Genomic DNA, 8,727 nt, shown 5'->3' with positions numbered 1-8,727 from the left:
TCTAGTCTAGTTTATTCCGGTGGCTGTCTCTGGAACGCTCTTCCGAATGCCTTACGGGAAGCTACCAGCACAGATTCTTTCAAAAACAAATATATATCCCATTTAATGAAAATAGTATATTCTTGATTGTTATGTCCTTTGGGACACAGTCACTCACTTTTGATTTATTGTTTTGTTCACGAAATTATGATGTTCTGCATAATATCCATTGTCTTGCAGAGTTGATGTACTATTGCATAGTATTCTGACTCTAATTGACTTGCAAATTTTTGCTTTGCACCTTGTCATGAACATTTTTATAAACTACAATGTTTCATACAATGCGCTTATGTACATAAACTTATACTGTTGCACTAGTTATGTATGTATGTAGTAGTAGTTATTATAGATTTAGTCCCTCTTTAGGGCGAGGGCCAGATGCAAAAACGTATACCAATGCTTATTCTGTTACCCTCGTAAAATAAAGAATTGTCATTGTCATTGTCATTGTCATTGTAATCGTCAGGCGGCGGCCCGTTAAAGTACAAGACGACAGTGCAAGAGGTGCAGGTGGAAGTGGACGCAGCGTCTGCCACGGAGTCAGAACTGACACTCACAAGTCTGGACGCTAATGCCAACATTGTGTGCAAGGTCAGTCACGTCATCTTTGTCCTTTAGTCACACTGCTATTGATGTTATCTGTCTGCAAACATCCACATACACACACGAGTACGCACGCACGCACGAACCGACGCACGGATAGACGGACTTATACACACACTCGGCACGCACGCACGCACGCACGCACGCACGAACACACACACACACACACACCAGGGCCGGACTAGGCGAAGAGGAGGGGGGGGGTTGCCAGTGGTGGCCCAGGGGGATGTCCCCCCTGGCGGCAGGGGCGGATCAGTTCATTTTATGACTGTTTTTTTTCAAAAGTATATTGTGAAGATATGGGTGTGAAGGCGCGAAGCGCCGAGCCGACGGCGCGAAGCGCCTAGCTTGCTAGGGGGGTCCGGGGGCATGCCCCCCCGGAAAATTTTGAAAAAAAGGATGCAAAATGGTGCAATCTGGTGCATTCTGAGGATGATCATTACCAGTTTCAGGTAGCAGATTTTGTCACTGATTAATACCCCAAAAATTGAAACTCAATGTAAAATAAAGAAATGCATACCTCATTCAATATTTTTATTTTTTGGCTGGGGGGGGGTCCGGAAACCCTAGAACCCCCCCCCCTCGTTGTGGGGGTCAGGGGGCGAAGCCCCCTGAAGCCCCCTGAAGCTGACGGGTAGGTCATATTATGAGATAGGAAAATGGTCGCTCCTTGCATGAAACGGCATAAAATAAGCAATAATAAAAAAAAAAATTAAATAAGTAAGGTACATGTTTAGGCTAGGGGGGGAGTTGCGCAACCCCCATAACCCCCCCGGTAGTCCGGCCCTGCACACACACACACAACACACACACACACACACACACGCACACACACACATGCACACACACATACATGCGCCACCACCACCACAAAACAACAGCAGCAACAACAACAAATGAACTACAACAACATATTTATTTTACTGCGTGCACTGTTCTGTCTGTTGGTAAACAGAATGATGCCGGAGGGTCAGTGATCTGTCCGTTGACCACTACGGGAGAGTGGGTGACCGTGGCCCTTGTTGACGGCATGGGCTTCACGTGTGACACCGGGGCCATGGCGCAGTCATTCGCCTTCCCTAGCCTCCTGCCCGGTACCTCCGCCTACACCGCCTTGCAGGGACTGCCCTACACAAACCCCTGAGCTAATGCTTGGAATTGAAGTTGATTAGTGTCGTTGTTTTTGCCGAAGTGTTTTTGTTGACTTTCTTTTAACTTGGTAGCAGAACTGCAATAAAGAACGACTGCTGGTGAGTAAGTTACAAATCAGGAACAGTCTGACTCGATATACTTTAAAGTAGAAACTTTGAAAACTGCATCATTTAAAGTATCGAGTCAACTGTTGTTCTGGACCCTTTTTGCGGCTCACTCTTCTCAAAATTCGCCCAGAAGCTTATAAGGAGTCAACAAAATAAATCGTCTAAAACCACGACACAGTTCTCGGTACTTATGTAGAGCGACTCTTCGTATCGGCTTAACATCACACACTTGATTCCGGACACTTTGATACACAGTATTATATACACTGACAGCCGTGGGAAACGCGGCAATGATGTAGGTCTGAATGATAACTAAATAGCAACAACAACACTCAGATCAAAAAGAACATCAGACATAAATGACACAAAACTTGCTATCCGTGAACAAAGATCATAATTATAAGTTGTGGATATATATCAAAATATCACGAAAAACACTGATCATCTGATCAAGAAGAAACACAGACACATATGACACAACAAATGCAATATGCTAACAAATAACATACAACTCACACAAGCTTTTGTTCCCTCTCGATGAAGTGATGCGTAATTGATCGAAGAGCCGCCCTGCGAAGTGACCTCGGACTCGAACATAATGACGTCATACACCTGTGACAAGATCGTATACTATTGCTGAAGCAGTGTAAATTGCCAGTGAGTGAAGCAGAGCTGATGTGTGCTTGTGTCACTGTGCTCAAAATCGGCTGATACGCCTCCGGATCCTCTGTATTGTAACATATGTTTTTCTGCATAAGACTCTCAATTTTACAAGTAGAAAAATTTTCATTTTCATTTCCAATCTCAATCAAAAAACCATGAAGTTTTGTTTAAGGAGTGCCTCTACCCGACCCCCTCGAAAAAAGAAAATAATACGTTCTGAGGTTTTTGATATATGCTTTAGACAGACACACATACCTAGGGAGACAAACCCCACCCTTCGCCCTCGTTAAATCATTCAGTCAAGTATTGAGTGAATGTAAAGAACAGTTTCAGCTTCTAGTGTACACCTTGTGATAGAGTGATGACGCTCTATGAAAAAAGGAAAGATCTAATCTTGAACTACGGCACCAATGGCAACTGTGATGATAATTGTTGTGATTTATGTCAAATATCTTGATCGTTTTAATGAATGTTTACATGTGTGTTGTACTTTAATCTATATTATTATAATTTAAAAGCTTTTTGGTTCATGCTTGCTTTATTTGTTCTCTATACAAAAGTACAATAGGCGATTGTTTTGTATGTGGATGTGTTTGTGTTTGTTGAGATGTTATTTGTTCATTTTCATGCTACCATGTGGTTCAACGTCACTGTTATTCGTCAATAATAGTATAAACAGCATAACAATATGTGTAACAAATTAAATATTACCATAACCCTTTGCCGACAATGTCCATGTTTGCATTTAATGGTATTAAAAGCTTAACAATATTTTTTAACGAATTAAATAGTGACAATACCCTTTTCCGACACTGTCCATATTTGCAAAGAAGTCAAATTGCATATCTTTGCTGACTGTGAGAAGCTCTGAAAATTGTTTTCTGTGTCTTACTTTTTTTGCACAGATTTCATTTGTGCAAAATGTAACTAGAAAACAAATATTTCTTGTTGACCAAAAAAAGAAACTGTATGGTTGATACTTGTGTGTATGTTTCAAGTATCGTTCTAATCTGCACATATGATGAATGATGCGTACAATTACATGGGTGCAACCTGGAAAATTCCAAAAACCAAAAAAAAAAAAGGTTGGGGTCCAGTTTTTTTAGTATTTAAAATGCCAAACAAAAAAACTCTCCTGGAACAAAAACATCGGCAGCCGATGAAACCAAAAACCGGCGTGTAGCCGGCAGAGTTGCACCCATGCAATTAACAGTAATGTCACCCTGGTTTACACATTATAAAATTGTACATACTTTATAAATTTAAACACTTTTTTTCTGCTTCCTCCCCTTTGTTCTTTACTTTTTTGTTTCCTGATTTATCATTTATTCACACCCCCCCCCTTCTACCCCTCCTTCCCCACACCCATCGTCTCAAAGACTTGTACAGACCAACCACCGCCAAATCCGTGATTAAACTGTATGCACATGATGCAATGAATGAAAGTGTTTACACTTCAGAATACCTGTGCTGGTTTCTGTGTGTGTGTGTGTGTTCAGTGTGTGTGTGTGCAGTGAGTGTGTGTGTGCAGTGAGTGTGTGTGTGTGTGTGCAGTGTGTGTAGAGCTTGTGTGTGTGTGCTGTTAGTGTGTGTACAAATGTTGCATGGAGAAGTCCAGAAAAAATCACTTGCACACACACATACACCAACATTTTCACATGGACACATCAAAACACAGCCACATACACAAGCAAACACCAACACACACAGACTAAGGACACACACGTGCACACACACACGCACACACTCTCTCCCTCTCTCACACACACACACACACACACACACACACACACACACACACACACTCTCTCTCTCTCACAAACACACACACACACATACATATGAGAATACCAGACAGCTTGATCAGTTACAGTGATTTAATGACGATGTTAAGTTCCAGCATGATAGAAAATCACGTACACATTTTTATACAGTGTTTCAGAAGATAAATGCTCTGCATTGGCCACACAACTGAAGCACATTCAGTTTTAAAATGCTGCATAATCTTGTCTGTCAACATTATGAATGGAAGTATAAATCTACACTCTGCTGCATTTAAAATACAATCATCATGCGTAAATAATGTGTTAATTCAGCATCACTACTAATTGTTGCATGTGTTAATTATCAACAGTAGAGTAAAATCACAAGGCTTTAGAAACAGAGGACATTTCATTTTAAAGAACAAGACATCATCAACTCTTGTTTGGTAATCCATAAACTTCCTTCATCAAATGCCAAGAAAAATTTACTCCAGTAACTTTAACCAGACACAAAAACAGGTTTAAAAATAGTAATGACATGATGTGATAAAATAACTAGGGAAAAAAGAGGAGAAACAATAAAACTATTAGCATTGCCAGAAAAAAATGAACAGAAAATCAACCTGAAAATGAAATAAACCCCCGGACCAGTACATTTACCTTTTTTCTTGTTTTGTGTGTGGACTGTTTCTTTCCAAAACAAAGCTAGACACCCAATATGAAAAATCCTCACAACTTTGAAAATAAAAAGATTAAAAAATAGGAGGTAGACTAACTTAGATGTCATCAACCAGGAATGCTGAAATTCTTGCACATGCATCTTTAAACAACTTTCTTTTTATTTCAGTAAAGTTAACTTTTATGATATATAAATTTAGTGGTGAAGGGATTTCACAGCTTGAAACCATTAGTCTAAAGCAAAGGTATACGGGCCGGGGAACAAATTCAATTGATAATTAGCAAACCTGAAAAAAACACCCTCCTCTTCTATACTCATTATGCTTGATTCACGCTCCTCTAAAACACATTCATTCATACCAATCCAACAACACCTTTATAAGACTGAGAAAAAACACATCAACAAATAGTGCAATTCAGTCGGTGTGTTTAGATAACCAGCAAACTCTCAAGCTTATCTTACTGCTCGTTATTTTCAGTTATTGCAAAGACAATCTCAGTATCAAATCTGATATCAAATGTACAGTGAGACAGTATCACTTCAAACGGAACAAAAGTTAAGACCCAAAATCAGCACATTCCATTACATGATTTAAAAAAAATACAACGTAAATAAATGACAGGTTAATAATTAACTACCTTAATTAAATAAACCTTGCCTTCTCAAATAAAAACTTTCTGACCAAAAAACACAAAACGGTTAAAAAAAAAATTAAAAAAACAAACCTGGGTTGTTCCCCAAAAGTATGACTTAGTTCTATCTAACACTAATGGAAATTCCCACTCAAAAATGCACAGGGCACACAATTCAATTTCCTACAACACAACTGAAACACTGCTGCCCAAATGTTCTGTGTAAACAATGCATTTTAGCAGCAACATTTTCTAAACGCATCTTACACTTTGGAAGATCAAGTTAGTTCTACTGTTAAATATGCTCACATAGTTCTGGTGATTTAAAGACTGGACCAAAAAATGGTGACATATATATATGTATATATTATTTCTTCATTTGGTGTTTAACGTCGTTTTCAACCGTTCAAGGTTATATCGCGACGGTGAAAGGGGGGAGATGGGATAGAGCCACTTGTTAATTGTTTCTTGTTCACAAAAGCACTAATCAAAAAATTGCTCCAGGGGCTTGCAACGTAGTACAATATATGACCTTACTGGGAGAATGCAAGTTTCCAGTACAAAGGACTTAACATTTCTTACATATGTATATATAATTGCATTGATGTTTGAATGTTTCAGCTACATTATGCCTAAGTCTTTAACATAGTCCACTTTCACTATAACATGTAGTACTTCAAAAGATTAAAACAATGAGAAGAATCTTCCAACTACTCAGATTCAAAGGACCCAGAGCAAAAACAAAACAAAACCAAAAACTTACAAGTGCTGGAGCGGAGATGTGCAATTTACACAGCAATACTTTCGTTAAGATTTCAGCTAGACCACACATCATAAAGTAATACTCTTGCAGATCCAAATGACAGCTTTGACATTGCATAACTGTCACTAGCATAAGAAGCATGCATAGAAGCTCAGTGCATTAAAAGAGAAAGTGAGATTTCAGGACAAACATAAAGTGCATCAGATTAGATTCTCGCAGTACACTATTCTTACTGTACACTATTCCTACTGGTCACTATACACTCACATGGTGTGTAAATGTCAATTTAGCTAAGATATAAGATCTGAAGAAATGAGGCACACATTAGGATTTTATCATCCTGTTTAAAGTTAAAAATGCAGTTTTTCTCCACACAAAATGAGGAACCCAGATTTCTACCCCAAGATTATAAATCATGTGGATAATCCATTCAGAAAACACTTTGTGGAGCTTAAGCTTTCGCCTCTTTTGCTTTTCCTACCTTCTTTCATCGTCTATACATCTTTCTTTTTTTTTTTAAAGTTATCCTTTTTCAACAAGCCGTTTTAAAAACAGGAAAGTTGACTAAACTTAGTCAAGCAACTTGTTATTCGAGGACAGAACAATATTTTCTAGCTTTTATGAACAAGGGAATAAAACATCAGTTGAAAGTGAATGCATGCTACAAAATGATCTCATCATATGACGGAGAAAAGAAAACAAACAAAAAACAAAAAACAAATACATGTGAACAAACTTAAAAAGGTATTCCAAAAGGAGAACTTAACATCTTAAATTTGTAATACAACCATGTGTAATGTTAAATCAACATTTTGAATACACCACAACAAGAGCACCAGGTGAAATTTAAACTTGAATACATCAGCTCTGGTCAAGTAAATAAAAACAAGCAAATCCCACCATGAGAACGAAAAAAGTGTCAGCAGACGCACACATAAACCAGCTTTTGTTGCTTGAATAATGAACAGACTCACACATAATCTGCTACATGTACAAATGTTTGTTGTCTATGGCAAAAACAAAACAAGAGGCGAAGCCATCAAGGCTCACGTAAGAAATCGACAAACAGTAACACAAACTCAATCACTCCGTCACACATACACACACACACACACACACACACACACACACACACACACACACAGAGAAAGAGCATAGGTGAAACTGTGCAAGAAAGCGAGACACTAGATCTAGATCTGTCTGTCTGCATGTAGCCTACTTACAGGGACACGACTGCCAACTAGTCTCGGCCCGCTCAAAATAATAATGACCGAGACTTTCAGTACTTCCTTCGCGTGACGTCTAACCCTCTTACGTCATAATGTGACGTCAATGTAATGTGACGTCTTCAAATGTTAGAGTTTCTACCACAGACATACACACGCACGCACGCACGCACGCACATACCCACGCACAGACAGACAAAGTTACGATCGCATAGGCTACACTTACGTGAGCCAACAAGTAAACAATAACAAAAGACAAAACAACCAAAACAAAATGTTCACCATTTCAAACTTAATTCTTGTATGTTAGTCAGCAGAGCTTGCAAGAAAACAACAAAAGGCAGAGAAAAACAGCTTGCAGCAGTAAAAAAAACAACACGAAAAATGCAAATGCCTGGAAGAAAACGCACACACAGACACACGCATGCACAAACACACGCATGCATGCACACACACACGCACACAGTCAGTCTCATCCAAGTGTAACGGGCAAGAACTTCCTGCAACCAGTATTTCCGAAAATGAATGTGATTTCACTAAGAACAATCAACCTGGGTTGCACGCGTATGTGTAGGAAAACCATATTGGATTGATAATAACAATTCACACACACACACACTGCCCATCCCCGTAGAACTCTCTTCTAAGCAATACTGCAAAGTACCATGCCAATAATTTACCTGCAATTGGATAAGAGAACTCTTTTTTTTCTCATCATGAAATGGGCAGAGAAATTTAGTGAGCAATTAACTTGCAAAACAAGTTTGAAATCAATTCTAAATATCCACCACTTTCTGTTCATGGGAAAACATTTGACTGTGAGATGAAAACGACTATATACGCTCATGACACTAGCATATAAATGTGATAAATACAAATAATCCAAGCAGCAGCAAAACATTTGCAAATAAAAACTGCATATCATCAGGAAGTTAAGTGCACTTTTTTGAGAGTAAACAGATTAATTCAAGTAAAACAAAAAGTAGCACAAGACACATAAACGACAGATAATATATTGCACGATGTGCTCCAGAACAAATTGACATGATCATAATAATATAAACAAAATAAAAGAAAGGAATGTATTTACAAATTTAAAA

This window comes from Littorina saxatilis, linkage group LG1, assembly GCF_037325665.1.
Source record: "Littorina saxatilis isolate snail1 linkage group LG1, US_GU_Lsax_2.0, whole genome shotgun sequence".
Classification (NCBI taxonomy): Eukaryota; Metazoa; Mollusca; class Gastropoda; order Littorinimorpha; family Littorinidae; genus Littorina; species Littorina saxatilis.
The sequence above is the reverse complement of the archived record's forward strand: the minus strand, read 5'-3'. Positions refer to the sequence as shown.